Source organism: Amblyomma americanum, chromosome 10, assembly GCF_052857255.1.
Source record: "Amblyomma americanum isolate KBUSLIRL-KWMA chromosome 10, ASM5285725v1, whole genome shotgun sequence".
NCBI classification, from domain to species: Eukaryota; Metazoa; Arthropoda; class Arachnida; order Ixodida; family Ixodidae; genus Amblyomma; species Amblyomma americanum.
In genome coordinates this window covers 71,690,524-71,715,449 of record NC_135506.1, presented here as the reverse complement: position 1 = coordinate 71,715,449, position 24,926 = coordinate 71,690,524, and the positions used below count along the sequence as shown (strand labels likewise).

Sequence of the window (24,926 nt, the reverse complement as noted above, 5' to 3'; positions counted from 1 at the left end):
TAACGTCCACTGACATCGCACAGCACACGGGCGCCTTAGCGTTTTTCCTCCATAAAATTGCTACCGCCGCGGTCGGGTTTGAACTCGGGTACTGCGGCTCAGTAGCTGAAGGCTGTAATCACTGAGCCACCGCGGCGGGTTCATTTATTTGTTTTGTTCCCTGCATTGAACTATGTTGCGCGTTTATTAAAGTATTGCTGGCAAGCAGCGTCATTCTTCCTATTAAATAATTTCAACAGGCGTGCTGAGAATAAGAAATTATATGCGCGGCGTCGGAGTGACTGGCTTCAAAATCTATTGCCCCTGTTAAACTAGTAAAGTGGCTTTAGCCGACGATGTGGCAGAATAATCAAATTCATTTAACTGTACTGTCCGATGTCAGTGCACGCTAAAGCCCTACACTACGGCGTCCTTTATAGCCTGAAGAGCTTTGCGACGTTGAGCCTTCATTAAAAATTGACTTTTTTAGGAAAGGGAATGGCGCAGCATCTCTCTCACATACCGGTGGACACCTGAACCATGCCGAAGGGAAAGGAACAAAGCAGGGAGTGAAAGAAAGAATAGGGGCCGTAGTGGAGGGCTCAAGAATAATTTAGACTTCTGCCTGAGCCGCTTTGGGACGTTAAACCCTCATTAAAAATTGATTTTTGGGAAAAGAAAATGGTCCCCGCCGCGGTGGCTCAGTGGTTAGGGCGCTGGACTACTGATCCGGAGTTCCCGGGTTCGAACCCGACCGCGGCGGCTGCGTTTTTATGGAGGAAAAACGCTAAGGCGCCCGTGTGCTGTGCGATGTCAGTGCACGTTAAAGATCCCCAGGTGGTCGAAATTATTCCGGAGCCCTCCACTACGGACCTATTCGTTCCTATCTTCTTTCACTCCCTCCTTTATCCCTTCCCTTACGGCGCGGTTCAGGTGTCCAAAGATATATGAGACAGATACTGCGCCATTTCCTTTCCCCCAAAACCAATTATTATTATTATTATTATTAATATTATTAAAAGAAAATGGCGCAATTTTCAATGAGAGATTAAATCATAAATTTTATACGTGCGTTTGACGGCTGAGCGTTCGACTGAAACCAAACAGGGCAGTGTCATGCGCCCGGCGCCAAGCTGATAGCGTCATGTAGGGAAGTTGAACACTTCGATATGGCTCAAGCAAACCGCGCAGCGTGCCCTCAGCATGCCGAAACAGGTTCATCGAATACCGCTAGGAATATTTGTTGCCAGTGATAGTCCCCAATGATGCACCACATTTTTTCCTGCCACCTGGTTTTTGTGAGAATCCTTTAGCTTAACACAGATTCTGAACACAAGTGCATGCAATATTTTTAGTCCCCAACCATTTATTATGGACATTTCCCGGATTTATCCGTTGCGAGTTTGTCAGAATATCTGTTTGTTTCAATCCGGGTTTATGGCAGGCTGGTTACCTGCCCACCGGGTGGTGGACGCCTGCCTCGGTATAATGGGTGGACAGGTAAGCGCCGTAGACTGCCCACCGCGTCAGGCTTCAGCTCAAATAATCGTTAGAGGCTGCCCGGGAAGCTCAACTTGGATCGCAACCCAAGTACCACCAATGGCAGCACCTGCCATAGAAGGAGTGTGGCTCATGCCTTGACCGCTGCACCACTGCACCAGGAGCGGCAGGAAAACTGCGATTCATCTATGAATGAAGAACAACCCATTTCGCATATATGGACATTAACCCACTATCGCTATCCGAACAACTGCCATCCGTGAACCTTGCATCCGATCACCAGAACTAAAATGACAGTGGAACTTCCAGCACGCGGACTTGCCTTTGGCTTAACGGGACAAATCAACCATCATTTGTTTTGGCAATTCTGGATTGTTTTGCTTTTTAGTGTGCTATTATTTATAGCGGTCATGACCTGCATTTTTCTGCTGTCTGTCAGTCTGTCTCTCGGCTTGAAACCAGTTTTGTGGCAGGCCTCGTATCTGCCCGGCAAGTGGCTTGCAACCTGGCCATATATATATATATATATATATATATATATATATATATATATATATATATATATATATATATATATATATATATATATATATATATATATATATATATATATATATCCTTCTTTTTCTTCTTCAGTGATTGTTGGGAAGGATGAAAAGGAGGGAGACACGGGCTTGTCTACTGGAGGACTAGCCTCCACGCCCACTGCCGGCGTGTCTTAGAAAGAGGAGGGGAGAGGAAAAAAGATTGAAAGGAAAGGGTAGGCGCGCAGCCGCAAAGAACATCCGAACTCTCATATATATATCCCAGGTGCACATGACAGCAGGCCAGTATTAGAGAGCCACTGGCAAAGCATGGCCCTAAGTAGGCCCAGAGTTGCCAGTGAGGATCTGATATTGGCTGTGCCATCAGAAAATTATGGCTATGATGGGCCATGTTAGCCAGAGTTCTCCCATTCCTTGCCAGAATTGGCTAAGCCATTTTCAAAGCCTGGCTATCATGGGCCATGTTAGCCAGAGTTCTCCCACTCTCTGCCAGAATTGGCTAAGCCATTTTCGAAACATGGCTATATTGGCCTTGGCTTGCCACCCCTTATCCAGTGTTAAAAGTATACTAGCAGGTGTTAGCAAACATTGCACCATCCATTATACTGGGCAGAAGATTGATTTTGTAATTTATTATTTAAAATAGTTTACAATTTTCGAACGCGCTAAAACCCGTTTGAGCTCCTGCGCTGCGCTTGGGCGAATTCAAGAATTTTTAAGTTTCATTATTCTTTTTCTTACCAAGCACTTTCGCGGTATATGTGCGGAGTTGGATAAACAACGAATATTTTCCGACTGCGCAGCCGGAGATAGAGGCATAGTTACGACGAAAAAACTCAATGAAACCGATTTAAGCTGTCAGCAGATCGCGCCGGCCAGAGGGAGCTCTCGCACAGAAGAAACTATAGGAGGAGCGTGTCGATGCCGTCGAGGAGCGGCGCGGCGACGCCTGCCGCAGGCTCCGCCGCTGATGAATTGTGTTCTAAGATGCTTCCCAACAATTTCCAAACGCATTCCGAAGCATTCCAAAGGCATTCTGTCGCTGTGCGCTGCTGCCATCGACTTTTGTTCGGTCCGTTCGGTGATTTTGAGTTGTGCATTGACGTGACGGCGACTTCGGTGGTGGTCAGTCGAGTATGCATATTCCGCCACAGAGGAACCGCTCTGTCCATAAGGCTCGTTTCACATGCTGCAGCTAGAACTAAAAAGTCGGCCAAGCCGGTGATGCCGCAGTGCGATTCTCGGCCAGTGCTTTCACATGCAACTCCGCAGAGAATTCGGTCAAAGGTACAGTCCAGGTTTCTTGTTTTTTGTAAAGCCAATCCATGATTAAACGCGACAGAAACGCTACACGAAATGTGTTGATAATGTTATGACGAGTGTATTTTTAGATGTGGGGCATTATTTCAATGTCTTGATTGGGATAAACAATTTTGCTTCCCCCGCGGCAACTGCTCCCACGTGACCGCAAGTCGCACGCATTCTCGGCACTCCCCATTGTTCAGTCGTTGAGCGAACACACCGAAGCTGCGATTGAATACCAACCGGACGGAACTCGATCGCAAGCCGTCTGCAAATAGACCGACGGCCCTCCCCAGTCACAGACCGACGGAGTTCGCAGTGTCGCAGGCGAAAATCGCATGCGTGTGAAACGGGCCTATGGCCGACTTCGACACCATCCAGACAACTACGGATCTGTAAAAGTCTATTGTTTATACTGGGAACAAGAAGCGGCTGCAACTAACCACTAAAATTCCTTTCAAAAGGTCTGGTAAATTTAGTAATTAACGAATATGCGCTGGCCTGACCCAGTTGCAATGATTCGTTTAACTATATATGGCTTAGCCACGCCGCTGATAAAAAAAATACTTTTTTGAGAAGTGCACAGAGCTCACGCTGTTGCCTTTGTCCGATTCCTGGGTATAATAACCCACCTATTTGTATGAACTTTATGTATTTTAAAGTGTTTTTGCACGCCCTGTTTGCGCGAGTATCTGAAAACCAGCCCAAGAGGGCTTCCTTCTAAAAAAAATCAAATGACTTTCATTTCATGATTTTTTAATAGAAAAGCGCTTTTTTGCTTCACTCTAGAGAATTCACTGCCACACTGCGCAGTGAATCTTTGCTTAATAGAGATACTAAATAAAAAGTAATAACTTGGTGCAAGTGCATTCCCTAAGCCGACTTTGTGTGCCATTTTAGCAACGTCCAGAAACGAACCTGTGGCCTCGTAATTTACAATTATAGGCTGCGCACGCGCGGAACAGTAGGCCGCCCCTTCAACACGGGGTAAAAGATTCCTACGCTTCCGTACGTCCTTCCCTGTGATCGCGCCTTCCCCTGTGTTTTTCGATTTGCTTTTTCCTTCCTTTTCTGCAGATCGAAATGTTTCGAAATGTTGTTTTTTGTGCATATTATGGCTCTGTTGCGTAATTCTCATTGAGGGCTATAGCTCTTGCTGACGTCTTTACTTATTTGCTAACAAATTATTTTTTTCTTTCGATTATTACCTTTGTTGATGAAAAGCATCGGCAATAGTTGCGAGCCACAGTTCAACACGATGTTGTTTCTTTTGGCTTTTTGTATGAAATTTCCACACCAACAAAACATTGGAAGATTATTCGACGACCAGCGAATAAATCTACTGACAAATGGTGTTAGACGCATGTTAACCTAGCTTGTTTGCCCCATGTCCCGTATGTAATACTATGAAAAAGTGCGCATTTGCTTGCATAATCTTTAATTTATTCTTTTATGTTTTTGTTATTTCATGTAATCATTTAAGCCATCCTGAACTAACGGCCCCACAGAATGCGCGAGTGTCTGAGGTCGTCTTGGCGAAGTACATCTCGAGCTCCACATTTTTCACTTCAAAGTTTTCGGTCGCCAGACATGATGTTTCTATGGGCTTCGTGCGCTGGTATGGTAGCGCCAGCAGCAACCACATCGCCAGCGCCGCCTCGCGGCACTCGCCGCGTTAACCGGACGCTCAGTCACGGCCGGTCTCTCGAGGGGAAAGCCCGTGCTCTCCTCGAGACTGGCCGTGTTGGCCCTGCGCCCTCCTTCATGCCGGTGCGTTCGCGTCAGCCCGGCCGCATAGCAGACGAGCACTAACCGCGATGCCTGCTTCTCTGCGGATTTAAAGGCATTGAAAGCCTTGGCGCCACCACTGCTACAATTAGTTTCAATTGCTTTCTGGTTGGGCTGATCACCGATGGCGAGCAGTCATGATTGTGTTGCAGTCCCAACGGCAATGCAATATTTGGCATCGCATTGAGCTTATTGAGATTAATTAAGTACCTTTACAGTTTGAGAAAAAGTCTCTGACACTGATAATGAAATCAGCCATGTAATTTACACCCACTATGACATCCGCTATGTGAATGGTCGGCTAGAATTGCGAAAAACGCACTTACTACACATATCAGATTATAATGCTCTACATCCTGCAGGATCGACTCTGCTTTACTTTGTGTATTCCCCTCAGAGAAGCATAGCTCTAAGCATACAAAAATACGATGGATTTCTTGCTAAGTACCTTCCACAGTTAGAGGACTTTCATTCCAGGGATTTCGTGAAGGCACCAATTACATGAATTATTTCGGTCGTATTTTTCTTTTGGTAAATACTTAACTCTAGAAAGGCCGCGGCGGTGGCTCAGTGGTTATGGTGCTCAGCTGCTGACCTAAATGACTCGGGTTCGATCCTGGTTGCGGCGGTCGCATTTTGATGAAGGCATAATTCTAGAGGCCCGCGTACTGCGCGATGTCAGTGCACGTTAAAAAAAAACCAAGTGGTTCAAATTATTTGGAACCTCCTACTATTGCGCCTCTTATAGTCTGAGTTGCATTGGGACGATAAACTTCATTAAAATCAAAATATTAATTCCAGATATTAAGGGTTTAGGGATGTTGTGAAATCCAAGAAATATATATAGGGAAATTTGAACCACTCTCTATTTTTCTTTTCCCTTGACCAGAACAGGATTTGAGATCTCAGAAATGCAACAAATAAGCATACAAAATATTAAACCACTGTAGGAAATAAAATGATTCAAATAAATGCACAAAACAGGCGAAACAATGTGAAAACAACATAAGCATTCTCAGAAGTACGACGTCGCTCCCACAGCATACACACAAGCACAAAAAAACAAGAAGCAAAATTGACTCGCTGAACCACAGATGAGCATAACAAACGAAGACTCAAACTTCAGATGCTAGCTCCAAGAACTTCACCGTAGACCATTTCCTGTGACTGACTGAGCGCATTCCTTCCCTCTACATAAAGACCTAAAGCAACTCCTACCAATGATGGCACGTTCAAAACACCCTTGTCAGTGTCAACCCTTTCCCAGTTCACACTCATCAATTTAATTCCACAGTGTACTCATTTCCATCAGACCCTCTGTGCGTGAGTGAGCATGCACGATGTCCAAAGAAAGTTAAAATCTTTTTACGGGGAAATACTATTTACATTTATTTACAAGTGTTGGGGGTTAGAATAGTTCCTAGCAGGGAGCACCAACACTAACAGGGAGCTGCATTAACCACCTCTTCTTCGTTCGTCCTTTCACGCGAGCGGCCACTTCGTCTTCCACTGCCACTCCATCGTAACAATATATTCGGTACCTTTTGCTGCAGTGTTTTTATAGCTGTTGTGACATTGCTAAACAGAGCAGTAGGTCGAGCACCCATAATTATCCAAGTTTGTTTTCGCCTTCGAACGAAACACCTCACCGCTCGCCTCGCTCACTGCAAACTGAACCAGAGAGCTGCGTCGGCTGCGTCCGCCTTTCGCCACCGCTGTTAACCAGGTGGCGCCACTCGCGCGCACCAAACTGCAGCGCACGGAGCCTAAAGCGGCTTTGCAAGAAAACTTTGACGCTTCCACGTTTTCCACATCCTTACCTTCAAAACTGCTTATGACTCATTCTCGGAGAATTCCAAACCTCTTTGACATGTTTCGGCCCATCTCCCTCTTGGAGTCTACTATCTCCCCAACCGACCTCCCGGACGTGCCCTTTTCAAGGCAGCGCGGTACCCCCCCCCCCCCCCCCCCACGAGGCGCTTTTTTTTACTCACTTTCTCCTAGCTGTTTCTCCCACGCGCAGGTAAGTGCTGCGCCTCTCGTTGCCCCCCCCGCACCCAAAGATTTTCTTTTGTCTACCTTTCAGCTCGAAACTTTTTTGGGCCCACAAAACCTGCGTAAAAGAAAATGACTCCCCTCCTTGCTGCCCCTCCCTCCCATCACCGTCGTCTCCCCTGCCATTCGTCACAGCGCGATGATCGCCACGACACATTCCTCTTTTGACGGGACGAGTCTTGATTTGCCTGGCACGGCGGCCCCCAACCGCACAGCCAACGCGACGAAAGAGCATGCACACTCGAGCTGGCTCCGTTCGTAGTCTGCCCAAGCGAAAACCCACATCCGATACTATGTGAGAGCTCCGACGCGGTTCACTACCCTGGCCTGCAATACCTTGCTTGTAAGCACTACAAATATTTTATCTTGAGATACATTAGGAAATCAATGTGATTTTGGGAGTAAGTGTTGCTCTGACTACATGCGGCTTTATTTTTGCTGGCAGAAGAAGAGGAGACAAAGCACGAGGACGACTTCTATGTATCTACTCTCATTGCCAAATGTCTGGCTTGACGTCGTGCGCAGTGCAGATCTTCCCGAATGGTAAGAATTTTATTTTTCGTCCTTGGTGCAATGAATTCACCAAACATTCACTACTTCGTCGAACAGCGGTTTGAATTCTTCTTACCTTTCATCCAATTCATTCAGGAATACGTTTGTCATGTACAGCTTATGCAGGATAGGAATCTGAACTGTTTTGTGTTCCAATACAGAACAGTCGGTAAGGATATGTATAATACTTCTGCGCTCTTTCTCTGTGGTTAACACACTTGCAGGTGCAATTGAAAATCCACAATTTAAGGCAAAAGCTTTTGCCAAGTTATCTCTCAATGAAAAAAAAAAGCCACTACTCTGGATTGTCAGACGAGTGTTTGTGTGGTTTTCAAGTCAGTTTCGAATGTGTATTATATTCATTTGAAGCGACTAAGATAAACTGTTGGATTTAAAAAAACAGAGGTGTTATGAGTTTTTTTCATCCAAAGTATTTATTTTTACCCCATTGAAACAAACAAGCTTTTTTCGAAACTGCTGTTTTTACGTCCATATAGAGGAGATGCTACAACCTGTGCATCTTTACCTGAATAAAAAATGCGCTCACAGTTTAGAGACACGTAGTTATGATAATAAAACAAAATAAAACATTTACTTCCTTTCAATATTACATTGCTTAGTTTTTTTTTCACATCGAATACCTTACTGGAAGTGCGAAACGGCGCAATTAACTAAAATCATCAATTTGGGACAAGACAAATAAAATTTCACTTTGTGCGAAAAATGCGGTGCTAGTTGTTGCAAAATTTCCTATATAATGTGTGTCGAGTGTTTTCACGCCGACTGTACCTCACGAAATTCAGTGTTATTTAATCATTTCTGTTTTTGTCCTGTGACGGCTATATTTAGGTTAACGTGACATCATGCCTCTCTTTGCAGGCTCGACGCATTGTGAGGTCATTGTGGAAGAGTTGGACAAGAAATTTGAGTGCCGTGGAAAAGTCCTTTTGCAAGAGGAGTGCAACGATTACTTCAGATATGAGTGATCAGTTCACAGGAGGACAGCCTCGTTAAGCAGTTTATGGATCTCTTAGCCGTGCTACAGCCGATTGCCGAGCTGTGTAGTCTAACCTGAATCATCGGCACGCAGCAAACATGAAAATAAATGTACCGCACCGGAAGTTCTGCCCAGCACCCCACCAAAGTTCTGCCCAGGACCCCACCACAAGCCCGGCACCCCACTCCAGGTCCTGACCCCTGCCCGAGCCCTGCCTATAGGCACACCACCTCAAGAGCCTCTCAGCTGCTTTGAATAAAGACCCTTTTTAATACTTTTGGTTGGCTCTTTTCTTTCTTACCTTCCTGCGGGCTGGTAGGTGAATAGTACCATGTTTGCGAAAAGGAACCAGGGTGCAAGGTTTGCATCTCCGTTGTATAGGGTAGCCCTTCCCTAAAGACGAGTGTTGAATTGTGAGGACGTCCTAGGGTTCATACTCTACCATATATGTCACTCCAAGCAAGAAGCCAGCCATGCAGCCTGATTACTTTCGAAGACTAAATCAAAAATGCTGGTCAGTAACCAGCAACCGGGTTTGAATGTGCCGGTGTTCGAAACCTGGATACCATTGCTCAAAAACTGGATGCCGTGGTTCGAAAGCTGGATACCATTATTCTAAAGCTGGGTACCAATGTTTGATAGCTGGATTCCAGTCCGAGACCTTTACTGGCCCATGTTGCATAAAGCTAGATGTCATTGTTCGAAAGCCGGATACCAATGTTCGACGGCTGGATACCAATATTAGAAGGCTGGATGCAAATGTTCGAAACCTGGATGCCCATGTTCGAAAGCTGGATGCCAACCTGCGACCTTTACTGGCCCATGCCGCAGAACTAACGTCAGGCCTACGTTGACCCCTTAATCGGCCGTACATTGGCCCTAAATTGACATGAAAGTAGGGCCAATGTGTCAAAATGGTAGCGCTCAGCATAAATGCCAGTGTAGGACCGATGTTCGTGCCAATTTTTGCCAGTGATAGCTCAACGTTCGACAAATGTTGTTGTGCTGCCTGGGACTCCGAGGGCTTAAGTGGCAGACATACCTTTGTTGCCTAGACGACGCTGTGATCTTTTCTCCGGACATTTCGTCTCACCTCCAGAGCCTTGAGACTGTTCTTCGCTGCCTGGCCGACGCTGGCCTCCAACTCAAGTTGAAAAGGTGCCGCTTCGGAGCTCGGCAAATCACTATTCTTGGACATGACGTATCGAAGGATGGCGTTCTCGCGGACCCGGCTAAGTTGCGAGCTGTGACCGAATTTCCGAACTCCACTTCTGTAAAACACCCCAGCAGTTTCGTCAGCCTCTGCTCCTACTTCCGCCGCTTTGTCCGCAATTTCGCCAATATCATCTCCCCCTGACCAAGCTCTCTTCCAACTACGATCTTTCGGATTGGTCGCCAGCCTGTGATAAAGCGTTTACGACACCCCGTCGCCTCCTGACAACTCCACCAATTCTGCGTCACTTCGACCCTCATTCTGCGTCGGAACTCCACACCGATGCCAGAATCGTCAGCCTCGGTGCTGTACTCGCTACGCGCAAGCAAGGCTTAAGGCTTTGACGAATACGTTGTCGCTTACGGCCGCCGGGCAGTCACAAAAGCTGAAGTCAACTATTCTGTCACCGAGAAGGAGTGTTTAGCCATCCTTTGGGCAATCGTCAAATTTCGCCTCTACCTGTATGGGCGCCCTTTTGACGTAGTCACTGGTCACCACGCCCTCTGCTGGTTGCCCTCTGTGAAAGATCCCTATGGCCGACTGGCGCACTGAGCTCTGCGACTCCAAGAATACGACATTCGTGTTATCTATCGTTCCGGCCGCAAACATGCCAATGCTCATGGCCTCTCATGTTCGCCTGTACCATCTGAGGCAGTGCCTTGTATACCCGCCCTGCCTTCTTTGACGTTTGAGTTCGCTGATATGACTTCCGAGCAACGCAAAGACCCACTTGCCTCTTAGATCTCTTATCAGGCCAATCGGCTCGACCTCCTTCCCGTGCTCTCCGCCGAACCCGAACCCCACTTCTGTAAAACACCCCCGCAGCTTCGTCAGCCTCTGCTCCTACTTCCGCCGCTTTGTCCGCAATTTCGCCAATATCATCTCCCCCTGACCAAGCTCCCTTCCAACTACGATCTTTCGGATTTGTCGCCAGCCTGTGATAAAGCGTTTACGACACCCTGTCGCCTCCTGACAACTCCACCAATTCTGCGTCACATCGACCCTCATTCTGCGTCGGAACTCCACACCTATGCCAGAATCGTCAGCCTCGGTGCTGTACTCGCTACGCGCAAGCAAGGCTTAAGGCTTTGACGAATACGTTGTCGCTTACGCCCGCCGGACAGTCACAAAAGCTGAAGTCAACTAGTCTGTCACCGAGAAGGAGTGTTGAGCCATCCTTTGGGCAATCGTCAAATTTCGCCTCTACCTGTACGGGCGCCCTTTTGACGTAGTCACTGGTCACCACACCCTCTGCTGGTTGCCCTCTGTGAAAGATCCCTATGGCCGACTGGCGCACTGAGTTCTGCGACTCCAAGAGTACGACATTCGTGTTATCTATCGTTCCGGCCGCAAACATGCCAATGCTCATGGCCTCTCATGATCGCCTGTACCATCTTAGGCAGTGCCTTGTATACCCGCCCTGTCGTCTTTGACGTTTGAGTTCGCTGATATGACTTCCGAGCAACGCAAAGACCCACTTGCCTCTTAGATCTCTTATCAGGCCAATCGGCTCGACCTCCTTCCCGTGCTCTCCGCCGTCAGGCACACGATTTCGCCTTACGAGACGAGCTTCTTTACCGCCGCAAATACCTCCCGGAGAGTCGCAAGTGGCTTCTCGTCATTCTGACACATCTGCGCTCTTTCATTTCCTCTTTCTACCATAATGGTCCCCAATGTGCCCCTGCCGGATTCTTGAAGAGCTTGACCCGTCTACGACAGCTGTACTGCTGGCGTGGGATGGCCCGGTATGTCCGTCGGTTCGTTCAGTCCTGCACCGCATGTCAGCCACCAAAACATCCACCTCGCCGACCCTCCGCTCCTATGCAGCCGCTGCCTTGCCCAGCGCAGCCCTTCGAGCGGGTTGCATCAACCTCTACGGCCCTCTTCCCAGCACATCAACCGGGAACCGCTGGATCATTGTTGCCATCGACCACCTTACATGCTACACAGAAACGTCACCTTCACCATCCGCTACAGCCCTCGACAATGCATCCTTCATTCTCCATCGCACCATTCTTCGCCATGGTGCGCCCAAAGAGCTGCTCAATGATAGAGGTACGGCCTTCCTCTCTGAAGTTGTAGATAGCCTCATTCTGGAATGCAACATCGTTCACCGCACACGCTCCGCCTACTATCCTCAGACAATTGGCATGGTTTAGCGTTTTAACCGCACCCTCGGCGATATACTGGCCATGTACGTTGCTTCCGACCATTGTAACTGGAACCGCGTTCTCTCTTTTGTCACATACGCTTATAACTCCGCTGCTCAAGCCACCACCGGATTCTCTCCGTGCTCCCTTTTCTACGGCCGTGAGCTTCTTGCACAATGGACGCCATTCTACCTTACCGCCCTGACGATTCTGAATTTACATCTCTTTGTCAAGCCGCAACTTTTGCCGAACAATGCCGACAGCGTCCCCGGTCCTTCACTTCTCACGCCCAGCAGCAGCGGCAAAGCACCCTTGAGCCCTCTGCACTTCCTCCTGCTTACCCTCCTGACTCTTTGGTCCGGCTCTGGGTACCCTCCTCAGGTCCCGGCCTTTCCTCCAAACTTTTTAGCAAGTACCACAGGCCCTACCACAATCTTCAGCAGACATCCCCCGTCAATTACCTCATCGAACCCCTTACGGTATCTCCTGATCATCGCCTCCGAGACCGCGCCATTGTCCACACTACCCGCCTCAAACCATACTATGACTCCATTGTCGTCACATCACCCTAGGCAGCCAGGATGGCGCCCTTTCGCCCCGGGAGGAATTGTAAGACTGGCCTTCAGCTTTGGAATCTTCAGAGCCTGGCGCCGCTTAACGAAGAAGACGACGAGAGATGCCGAACGCTCCGAAGCTCGACCGCCGACCGCTCCGTCCCTCGTGCGTGCTCTGGACTGACCGGTGCCTCTGGTCTGTGCCTGGACTGTACCGCTGGTTGTTCGCGATGCTGTGTTTTGCAAGACGTTCCTTATACACAGGACGTTGCAAAAATATTCTTGATTATTTATGAGTGCCCAGAGGAGTAGTCCCGGAGTAGTAGTCAAAGAGAGCTTGGGCCGACTGGTGGCTGTAGGTCGAGTAAATGTGATCGTGGTGGATGGTCAACGACAAGTGCAAAAATTTACGTGCCTCTTCTTTAGACGTTTTAACGGCGAAACTCAGGCCTGAGATGCTTTCTTTGAAAGCCTTCGATATGTCACGGATTCTGCGTTTTATTTCGGAATTTTAAGAAAACACAAGATAGTCATCGACATACTTGAAATTTATTGAATTAGCCCCACCGAATTACACGGAATGTGTCTGTCCGCTTCGGCCGGGAAAATATTGCTCAAAACGGGTGCCACGTAAAAACCTATGCAAACACTAGTGTGTTGAGAGAAGTGCCCCATCCACCCTATTGCTCTTGATTTAGATAGATAGACAATTGTCATGAAGGTTTCTACTGAAACGTCGCACCTGGCTATAAATAGAAATTACTCATTATAACTGGTTACACACAGCTTCTGGATCTGGAACACTCGAGGTCACTGTCCCATTCAGCCCTGAGTTGCCATGGCAGATTATGAATAAGATTTTTACTCTTCGCCTTGCAGTGCTATCGATAAAGGTTCCTTTCGAAAATTTTCTCCTTACGCAAGCCATGAGTGACACATGATACTTGCGTTCCTTTTTCTCCTTCGACTACGGCTTCTTGGGTGGAGCCTATTGTTTCTTATTAACGGGACAGCGTAAGGAGCTTGTTCTGCTCAAAACATAGCGTCCCTCTTCTTCCGGCATCAGTATAGAAAAATACCGCAATTCCTGAAATCATAATATAGAAAAAGAAAATAGCCAGCAGCGTGTTTCGAACCAATGCTCTCTGGTTGCCAGGATAGCCAGAAACACGTAGAACACGAAGCGTCGTAGGCTCAAGAGTGTTAGAGGGGCACCTAGTGGACGCGTTGTGCTGTGCATGACTTTGTAGCTGCATTATGTTAGCGCAACTTCAACATTTCTGACAAACATGAATTCCTTTGCCTTTCAACCTCATGGCTGCGCTGAGGTGGATGGTAATGTGCAATTACTTCATAATTGTAACCTAGCAATGCAGATCTAAAAGCACGCACAGACTTTACCTAAACAATATCACCTTTACACGCATATCCGGTATGATTTTACTCTTGAAAGTGAACACACCTTCTTCAGACGAACACAAATATCACTGTCTCCACCAACATCTTTAGCGCACGCCGAAGTGCACAACTTGGCGAAGCGACCTCTACAGGCCTCCTCTGTTGATCTCTTCATTGTGTCCGTATTATGCTGAGCCGGAAACAATAGAGCACTTTCTTCTCTTTTGTCGTCGCTATTCATCGATCCAGAGGCGACTGTTAGAGGTCCCAATGAAAAATCTCAATATGCGTCTCTCTTCTGCGGTTGTACTGTCCCTTGGCGCTTCTATGCTTGGCCATACCAATGGGTATGTTTGCTCTGCCGTTCAAAATTATCTGCTAGAATCAAAAAGTCTACCTTCATAGGCTTTCGTACTGCCCATACCATCATAAGCTTTCGTATTTGGGTAACTACTTTTTCGATTCCTACTCTCTCTCTCTCTCAATCTATTTTTTAACTGATTCCCTTACCTAATTTTAAGTTTCTTAGGCCGCCCTAACCTCCTGCAACCTCCTCTGCTATGGAAACAGAGTTACACTATTTTTTTAGGTCATCCCACGCTGGCCATATGCAATCTGCAATTTAAATAGTCACCGCCTAGTTATGGCCAATCCCCCTTGTGTGTATGTGCCATTTTGTGAGGGGAACAACAACAACGACAGGAGTATGCGCTCTGCTGTGCAAAATTTTCATCAAGAAACGCAGCGACTCCCATTCTGATTTCTTTTTTCCGCTCTGACTCAGTACGACATTGAAACATTACAGGCATTGTATACTATGATGCACATTAGCCAATGTCCCGTCTTTGATCTTGAAGTTAACAGGATCCCTGCCCTTTCATCTTCCAATCTCTCAGACTACATACTATTACCACTCCTTTTCCCGTCAAAACTTTCCTGTATCCAGCAATTAACCGCCTGTGTCTTGGCCACTGCCCCGTAGTGGGTATGTGCCAGCAACGTCTGAGGCCTTCCTTCCTTCCTTCCCTGCGTGTGCATTTGCCACGCTTACTAAGGAGACGAAGAAGAAGAATGCGTTAAGCGATCTGACTCCGCAGAAGGCTCCTGTCAAGCTCCGGCTCGTATTAACTACAATTAACGACAGCTACGACGAAGTCTGCTTGCTGAGCGCACGGCATGGCCCGGCAGCGGGAGACGTGGTCCAGCAAAGCGCAGCAGTTCTCGGCCCTGGCTGCCATCTCCATGAACCTGCGGAGCCTCCTCTGGTGCCCGCTGTTGGTGCTGCGGTACGGGATCGGTGAGTCCTGGAATGAGGCACTGCCGTTGCGCAGGCAATGATGTTGCAATCTGACGTTGCACAGCCACGCGCCAAAGTGCTGGACTCTAAGTAAACAAGCTATTTTTTTAGCGAAAGCTACACTACGCTACCCAGTCGAGCATTTCGCCGTGAGCCTGGGAGGCTGATAGTGCGCTCGCGTGAAACCAGAGAGGAGCAGCAGGTGCGCGGCGCACGATGCCAGAGTTCGCCGCCGCCCAAATACGCCCGCTGGCGCCGCGCGTGAATGCGCATACGCGGCAACTGGAGAACGGCACCTGATGCGCAGTGCATGACGTCAGAGCTCGGCCGTCGCCGCGGCCGCGTGTGGGGTAGCGCGGATAAACTGCGTATGTGCGGCTGTGTGTATAAAAGCTGAGGTGATATGACTTGGTGTATCACACTCGCTTCGTATGGGTGACGAAAAAGAGATTCCAGTCGCCACTTTAAGGTCGTATCGTCAGGAGAAGATCAATTTTTTGGACCCAGAAATCGTCACCTGGCACTTGGCTGCTCTGCAGAGAAAGAATGAACGTCAGAAGGCTAAACGAGCGGCGGAGACACCATTGCGAAAAGCGTCTTGCAAAGCGGAGATGCCAAGAGGCGGAGCGTAACAAGCGGCGCATAGCAGCTTGTGCATCTGAGAGAAACCAACCAGTCTAAATACTGTTTAGGCAGCATTCAGACAACTGCATGTTGCATTACCGATCATTGGGCAGTGTTTATCTCTGTCAAGACAATTAAATACTTAAATATTGTGTTTCACCGAATACTTCTTCCTTGAGTATCATTACTCTCAGAACAAGGTCGAAACTTGCTTAACCAGGGGGGAACTGCAGCTCGTGCTTCGTCATTAATGTAACTCCACCTGGCATGGTGGGCAGTTTGCTCACTATCCTGTGGGAAGGTTGTGATTACGCCGCAAGGTCACGTGCCCTAAGTGGCTCACAGTTTTGTGTAGCACAGGGCCTTTAACGCTACCTCGTTAATATTCGTTTTTTCTTATGGAGTTTATTTCATTTTAGCTTGCAATCTGAGATTCTCTGTCGCCCACAACACCCTTTAAATATCTTGCTGCAAATCGATTACCTTGCCTGCTTTGTTATAACCAACAATTACGAAGCCGGAAACCATTTGCCAATTCCCGTAGGTGTGTGTTCATTTAAGTTGCATTCTGAGACGTGTTTGATTAAATATCTTGCCATATGATGGTTGCTTCTAGGCTTGTGTGCTCGAGTGCGCCAGTGTGATATATCGACAGTACCGTCACATGACCATAGGCAGCCAATGAGGGAAACTGCCTCCAACAATGGCGCCTTTATTCTGGTTTTAACAGTACCCTGACTGTTCTATGTAAGTGCGTCCGCAAGAGAGTGCGATCTTGTAGACAACACTCACACTCTCATATATATATTTTGATGTTTCATTGGGTATGACGCCTATTGCAAGCGCTACCATATCAGCACACAGACGCCGGGGTATTTTCTTGAACTTCTTTCACATTGAACGATCCTGTGAGACCAATGTCGATGTCTCACCAGCTCTCTGCCCTCTTAACGCGATGTAATATCTTGTTAATATACGTGATAGGCACAACGTAAATTTTATTTTCTTGCGTGCCTTCTTCTTGGGAATCAAGCAACACTTTAAACTCCTAAAGCGGCCATGGTGCCTCAGTGGTTATGGCGCGTGGCTACTGACCTAGAAGACGCGGGCTCGATACCGGTCGCGGCAGTCGAATTTCGATAGAGGCAAAATTATAGAGGCCCATGTAGTGTGCGATGTCAGTGCATGTTAAAGAACCCCAGGTGGTCGAAATTTCCGGAGCCCTTCACTATGGCGTCCCTCATAGCCTGAGTTGCTTTGGGGCGTTAATCCCCGATAGACCAAAGCTTTAAACGTCTTTGAGCTACGGAAATAAGGGGCTGTGAAGTGAAGGCGACGTTCTGTAATGTCTACTTCGGTGCATATCAGGTCAAATAAATAAAGTGGCGGGATAATTTCTGCAAGCCGTGGGTGAAGCAGCGCACGAGTGACCAATTTCAACAGCTTCTAGTGCCCGCAACAAAACGCTGAGTAGCCTTTACCTCACTCGCTTAATAATTCAATCCCGTGCATGTCTTCCTTACGTACTGCATGAGGTTGGGGTAAATTTAGCACCCTTGGGAGCTTGCGTGAGCCACTCAAGAAACAGCTGTTTGGTTACATCAGAGGCCGTTTCGAAATAGATAACCAATTATTTACGTACCTAAACTTCTACTCTCTACATATGTATGTTAACTTCTTTTTTGCTTACTCCTGTTCGTCCTGCATGCTGCTTTCTTTGTCCGTGCAATCATATTTTTGTCACAGAAAAGCAACTTGGAACTTAGTTCTCTGCTTCTCATCTAGAGTCCTTTGAAATCATGAGCACGTGGCCTGCGCACGGATGTTCATCGTGAGCTACATGATCGTGACTGCGTTCATCTGCTACCCTGTGCTCTACGTGGAGTCCGTTGTCTCCCAGTTCACCAAAAGCGGGAACCGCGGCATCTTCAACTGCTTCCCGCTGTTCCGAGGTGAGTGCGTGCTTCCGTTGCCAAGGAAATCGCGAGCCAGGTGGTCATTACGCAGCCCTATCGTTTGTTGCCTTCAGAAATTTCAAACCGAAGAGCGCACTCCCGCCCTTTCACACATCTTTCCTCATTTGTCTTGTGAGGACCAATGCACATATTGCTTCTAGAACAAGAATAAGAAACGTATGTCAAGTTACCTGATCATTTCATGTTAACAGAGTTTCTATTCGTGTTACGGATTTTGCGTTAGGAGAGTTTATTAGATTGCAGTTGGAAGCGGCGGCGTCCTAATCGCTAACGGCTTGCTTTGGTTTCCGTGCGGATGAATTTAAATCACAGCTTGCTTGCAACGACTCTCATATCGGTCGAAAATTGCAAATCACACTCTTTTGTGTCTCATTGTTATGCTATACTGCACTTGCTTACTTTCGTGTGTAGTTAGGCTCAGGTCAATGAAGCAGGTCCGCCCAGCGCAGCGCGGTGCGGCAGCTGAACAAACCTACTCTCTGTCTGAGGGCCAGAGTGACTTAGTGGGGGCTCTCACAACAGCGTAGTGTTCCTGTATAAATATGCTACCACCGCATGAAACACTTGGACGAAGGATGACGTTAGAGCGTGCCGCATTGTGGATTAGCAGTGAACGAAGCATTCCCGTTGCTGCCACTTTAAAGGCGATATGAGAGGCATTCTTATTAGAGGAGGCACCACTACGTGCGATCGTTCGCCAACTGAGCAGGAGGGAGCTTCTTGGCGTCATGCTAAGTACGGTTACTTATTAGTTGCTGGCGGATGCAGCAAAGAGGCAAATGCAATTAACATAAGTGTTGATTCTGTCGAATTTCTGTTGCATTAAAGCACTGGCCAAAAATGACAGACTAACATAACTCAATGGGCCATTTTTCTCTGTGTATGCCCATGTAATACGGCCCTTATGAATCAAGTTTTGCATATCAAAAATAATTATTGAACAAATTAACTCTACAACAGAGACCATACGCGATGGCCACAAAGTCGACTGTTTAGTTCTTCACTGCACAGGGCTCGCGGTATTTTATGCAGCAAACCGTGAACTATTGTACCGTTTCGCACTACTTATTTCCGTAATTTTTTAATAAACAGTAAAATAATCGTCCACAAGAATTTTTTCATCTCTCCTACCGTAAAAATGCGGTCGCCACGTCGAGTTTGGGCCCTCGAAATATTGCTCATCAGCAGAGCGCCACAAGGGCTGAGCATCCACTGAGGGTAATGCAAAAGGCAGAAACCTTCCGTTCACAAACATTACAGATATCAAGTTGCGGAACACGCTAGATATGGTTATCCGATTAGTGACTGTCTTGCCCCTACTAAACATTTGATAATTCAAAGTTGATACATTGTTACTGAGAATTGTAATGCCCGGATGCTTTATGTGCAGTTGGCGGCTAAGCTATGAATTTCCAGCCAAGAAGGAGCATCATGGAGGTGGTAGTTTTTCCTGAAATTGAGTAACAAATCGTCATTAAATGCTAACACCACTTCACGAAATGTAGGTTTTCCTATAGCGGACTCCATAAATAAAATCTTTAGAGACTTCTTAGAGGGCCATCAGGTGATTCACAGGTTTCCTAGTGTCAATTTTAGGAGGGCCGAGCCACTAAACTTGAAAACCGTAAACGAGTGTCCCCGATGGATCATGTTTTTTTTTTGAAGACTCCGAAACGAGAATTCGAGAAAGCAATGCTACGAAACAAATTCATCACCTCCGTTTACACAAAAGGTTTGATTTAGTTTAGTGCTCTCATCGCTTTGTTTTCTGGCGTTCAGGAAATCAGGAGACCGGAAAACATTTAAAACCTCACGGCGGTCCTCTTTTTTCCTGAGGAACTTCTCACACTAGAGCTGTGAACAAAAAAGTTTTGGTTTGGTTTGGTTTGGTTTTTTTGGGGGTTTAACGTCCCAAAGCGACTCAGGCTATGAGAGACGCCGTAGTGAAGGGCTCCGGAGATTTCGACCACCTGGGGTTCTTTAACGTGCACTGATATCGCACAGCACACGAGCCTCTAGAATTTCGCCTCCATCAAAATTCGACCGCCGTGGCCGGGATCAAACCCGCGTCTTTCGGGCCAGCAGCCGAGCGCCATAACCACTCAGCCACCGCGGCGGCTCAAAAGAGTTTTGAAAATTTGACTTTGAAGAAATGAAATGGCGCGGTAATTGTCAGACATCTCGGCGGACACCCGAACCGCGCTGCTAGAGAAGAGATAAAGGAGGTAGTTAAAGAAGAAAGGGGTGCCATAGTGCAGGACTCCGGAAAAATTTCGACCGCTTGGGGATCTTTGACGTGCGCTGACGTCGCACAGCACACGGGCGGATTTGAGTTCTGATCTTGTGCAACTCGAGGGGATAGTGCACACAATGTCAACACATGCGACATCCCTTCCCTGCCGACACTTGCGTGCGCTCAGCTGCTCCTCGATAAAAGACGGCGCCTCGCTTGCCATCTGCCGTGCCCCCTTCTCAGGACTGAGCTACTCGATGGCCTACTTCGCGGTGATGGCCAACCTGCCGCAGTACGCCGTTGTGTCGCACGCCTTCATCTACCTGCTGCGCTGGGTCGAGAGCTCGGCCCCGTGGACCAGCTGCGATCAGGCCACGTGGGCGGCGGACAACGGCAGCTGTTACGCGCCCTCGGCCGCTTACGTGAGTGACATCTCGCGTCCGTTGACGCTGCTCCGCCAGTTATCCAGAGATGCACGCTCTTGCTTTGTCTACTGAGAAAGCCGAGAAACTTGGAGGTCATCACCGTGATGACCTCCACACAAACAGTTAACCTTGAACCGAAATCAAGTAACAGCAGTTGAAAAGTTTCAATGTGTGGCACTCTGGCCATAGTAACTGAACAGCGCTACTTTTAGCGCCTCCTTGTTCCGAGGTACTTTTACGGGCATGAACCAACAGATTTTTGGATGTTTATTGAGATGTGCAAGCACTCGCTCATTCCAGCTACGTTAGGCTTATGCTGGTGACGAGGGCCAAGAAAGCGACGGAGGCCAGCGAGATCCTGGAATCGGGAAGACCGTCCACTGCAGCTCCAAATCTATCTCTCCACCATCTCCTGAGCCCTTACTCTGCTCTTCTAGAATAAATGTTTTTGCTGCTGGTAGTACTAGTAAACAGACAGCAGGTATGTCTCTCTACCCGCGAGGTTATAAAAGGTTCACCCTACATATTTGGGGATGCCCTAGGCCGAGTTCTTTAGAGATTATTATGACAAATTCTTCAGTTTGACGGAGGCATAGAAATAGTGCATACGCCGGGCCCCCAAAGCCATACACTGCAGTCGTTATGCAAGTCATGACAATTGCAGACTCCAAATTACAATGATACATTCGAAACATAAATATTGCGGCGCGGAGAAGCAAACGGAGAAAAACCGATTATTTTATCAATGCTGTACAGTACTGTTAAATACATAAACTAGAGCCGACGCTGCAGGGCGCCACAGACGACAAGAGAGAGATTTTCACAGTGAACAGGAATTCCGCCCACCACTGTCGGTATCGATAATAACAATTCCATCTCCGAACAGAACTGATGACTCACTCCTGATATTCACTTTGGCCCCGTCTGCTTTTCATTCCTGTTGGAAGACGTCTATAGCGGGAGAATGCTTGACACCCCTCTGCCTCACCCCCGTACAAATTCTGCCTTTTGCCAGCTTGCAAGCGCGTAGTCCATCTCGTCCTGTATCCACCGGGTATAAACCTTTACATTGTGGGCGATGTGCAGCACGGAGCCATGTTAGCTCGGTGCATGAATCTTGGAACTGTCAGTGACTGCTGGCTCCGCGCCCTGTCACTTCCGTGCATAAACTGCGCTGTTGAGAATAATGTGCTGCATAGTGTCCTGCCCACACCGCGCATGAATTGCGCCATTTTAGGGTCTTGCCGATGCCTTCAGTCCAGCGCTGGTAGAGAGCGCGGGAGTTGCCATTAAGCCGCGTCATGTGGGTTGAGTTCTCTAAACTTTTATTGTGTTGTGTTCCCCGAAAGGCTTCGTTATGAACGTGCGCATATTATAGTTGAAACTTACACTTTAAGGCAGCAGTAAAGGGTTCGATTTTCGATTCATTATGAGCCACAGGTGGACCACGATCTTACGTCATTATTCCGCTTACATGATCATCATCAATAAAATATAGGAGGTGGCGGAAGCATAAAGGCATGAATTAAGTTTATAACTAAGTGATGTTTATAATTGTTGTCTAGGGAAAGACAACGTTTAGAAGCAGCCGCAGCATATAGTACCTCAATATTATCTAGTGAGAAAAGTGACGGTGCGTTAGGTCATCCACCATGGAGATGAGTAAGAATGCAGGGATGATGAATTTTCGTACCCGAATCAGTTATCGTTGTGCACAAAACGTGCATTCGACCGTCACAGTACGACTCTTCTGGGCGGAAACCTCGAATAAAGGCGGTGCAAGTTTGCATGCCAACCTAACTTCAATCTTTCAACTTGCGTTATGTTAATTAAAGACGTGAAAAACGCAGTATTAAAATAATTTCACTTGCGCAGAGAGCGGAGCATTGCAGCGAAGTTGCGTTTTTCGCGGCGGAATCCACATTTTTCGCGCAACAACAGCGCATACAAATTCAAAACCTCGTCTGCCCGGCATGTCCTTGGTAGTTGAAATCCCCTATGGGAAAGTGGCATTGACGGCGGCGCCACTGTTGCATCCAGACTTTGATAAGCTCTAGGGCGAACAGGGAGCCAAGTCAGGAGAGAATATTATCATGTTTTTTTAAGAGGGGCGCAGCTGGCACAGGAAAGGGCTAGAGGTCAGCAGAACAAGCCTGCCTCTTTCAATGGACGGCCTAAATGAGTATAGACAACTAAATTTTGGATGCGTGTTTTCTTCTTTGTATTGAGAGTGAGGCATTATTACACACGGATTGATATGTGGTATCCACCTACGACAGCTAAACAACTTATAATCGAAGTTCTTTGTCGTGCTGTTTCTTTCCGTTTCAACAGCTTAACCATGACTGACATCAATGAAAGCTTATATATATATATCACGTGAAGCATGAAAAACTGCAATATAATCTACGCTTCTGCATTCACTGTCATTCCGGCTCTTGAGGAAGGCTGGCTTCAGCACTGCAAGTGAATTTAAAACGATAAGGCAGCGGTTAAATCTGAGATTTTTTATTTCACACGTCACCAAAATCCTCTCTTTGACGTCAAAGCCATCGTTCGGCTGTTGAAACCGCAAGAGCGTGGAAAAAATTCGATTATAAATTATTTAGCGGTCGTAGGCGAACACTGCAACGTGGTTAACGCATAGCAGTGTCTTCCGCATCACTATAGAGAACAAAAATTGCCACCAAAATTAAGTGTCTATACTGCTTTAACATGACTACGATGACGCAATGAAGTAGCGATTAAAGAATGGCCTCATCCGTGCGCTGCCACTGAAACTCTCAGTTGCGTTGTGCACAACCCCCTGCAGACGCCATGCGACACGGTGGCCACGGTGCTGGCTCGGCGCTTCTCCGGCTGCGGTGTCCAGGACGGCTACCCGCTCATCTACCGCGGCCGTGTCACCATCGTACCCATCGACGAGTTCAACAATGCGTCGGCCAACTGCGTGCCGGGCACCGAGTCAGCCGTCGCCGGCTTCTACAAGTGCGTGCGCAGCGTCGCCCACTAGACGAGGACCCAAGCAGCACAAGTTATCGACCCAATATTCCCAATATATTGGCAAAGGCCGGTTCTATATTGGTCCAGATTGAAACCATTCATTTCCAATATTGTTCTGAATACCTGCGCTTGAAAGGGAACGTTGGGCGTTTGGATAGCAGCAGCAGAGGGAAGGACAGTTGTGCCCTGTTTGATACCTCTCAGGTAGCTTTGTGTTAAGCCTTTACTGTAGCGGAACTAGCTATTAAAGCCTCCGTCAAGATCTTCCGGCCACATGATTTTGCAGCAATGATGGGGGGGGGAGTTTATGGTGCCCCTAAAGTTCTAACTTTGTGCCCCAAGTTTAGGATGCTCTTTTCATCAAGTTTTAAAATATTTTGGCCTTGATTTCGCCACGGGAGGAAGGGGGGGGTGCTTAACGATATACTAGCGCGCAAATGTAAATCCTGTGGCCCTAAGGGTTTTGACCGAGGCTTTGCATTGGTTCCAACTGACCGTCACTGTCACGAAATGGCATCAGCGTCAAATAGTGCAAAATAAAGGCAACGCCACTGAAAAAGCTGGAAAAACTATAGCTGCCAACTTTTATTTCGCGTGCACTTGCGCCTGTTTCTGAACTAATCGGCCTCAGCCTGGCGAACCTCCACACCGAATATTCACATGCGTTGTTGCTATTCGTCGCTTATATTTTAACGACTTCACGGAAGTATTCGCTGCTCAGATTCTCTGAAGACTTATTTTGTGACAGTAACCGCATTTGGAATGTTTAGTATTCCCGTTACGTTTGTTCCTTTTCTTCGTCTTCACTTCACGGTATGGCGCTTTTAATAGAAGCTTTACTTCTTTAATTTGTGATATTTTCTCTATCGTCTATAGACCCGCGTTACCGTAGTGTAGAGCGCTTGAACGGCGCACTGCCTTGCCAACCGAGAGGCATCCTGGACAACATGGTAGTTCTGCATGCAACGCTTGGGTGACAGTAGAGCCACATAGACCTGCAAGACATGTGGTCACGAAGATTTCCCTTGGCAGCCACCACGAAAATGTTTAACATGAGTTTTTATTGTGTGTTGCACTGTGTTCGAGCGGCGTACAAAAGTGTCCCGTCCACTGTTCGCTGATTATATTAAGGACTATTGGTATAATTTTTTTATTTTTATTCATTCAATTATTTACATGATACTACCTGCGTTTATGTTAGGCATTGACCGAAGTACACAGTGGGACAAAAAGTACAGCAAGTAAAAGCACCGTGTCCCACAATTAGATGAATCAAAGAATAGGCATATATAAATATAGGTTGTGTGCTCCTTGGAAAAAAAGCCCTTAATCTAG

General features: G+C 47.4%; 1 non-coding gene across 1 annotated transcript; it reads left to right on the top strand.

Moving 5' to 3' along the window:
* Nucleotides 1-669: 669 nt before the first annotated feature.
* Nucleotides 670-741, top strand: TRNAS-ACU (transfer RNA serine (anticodon ACU)). Its single transcript has one exon. It is a non-coding gene; the product is annotated as a tRNA-Ser (tRNA).
* The last annotated feature ends 24,185 nt before the right edge of the window (nt 742-24,926 follow it).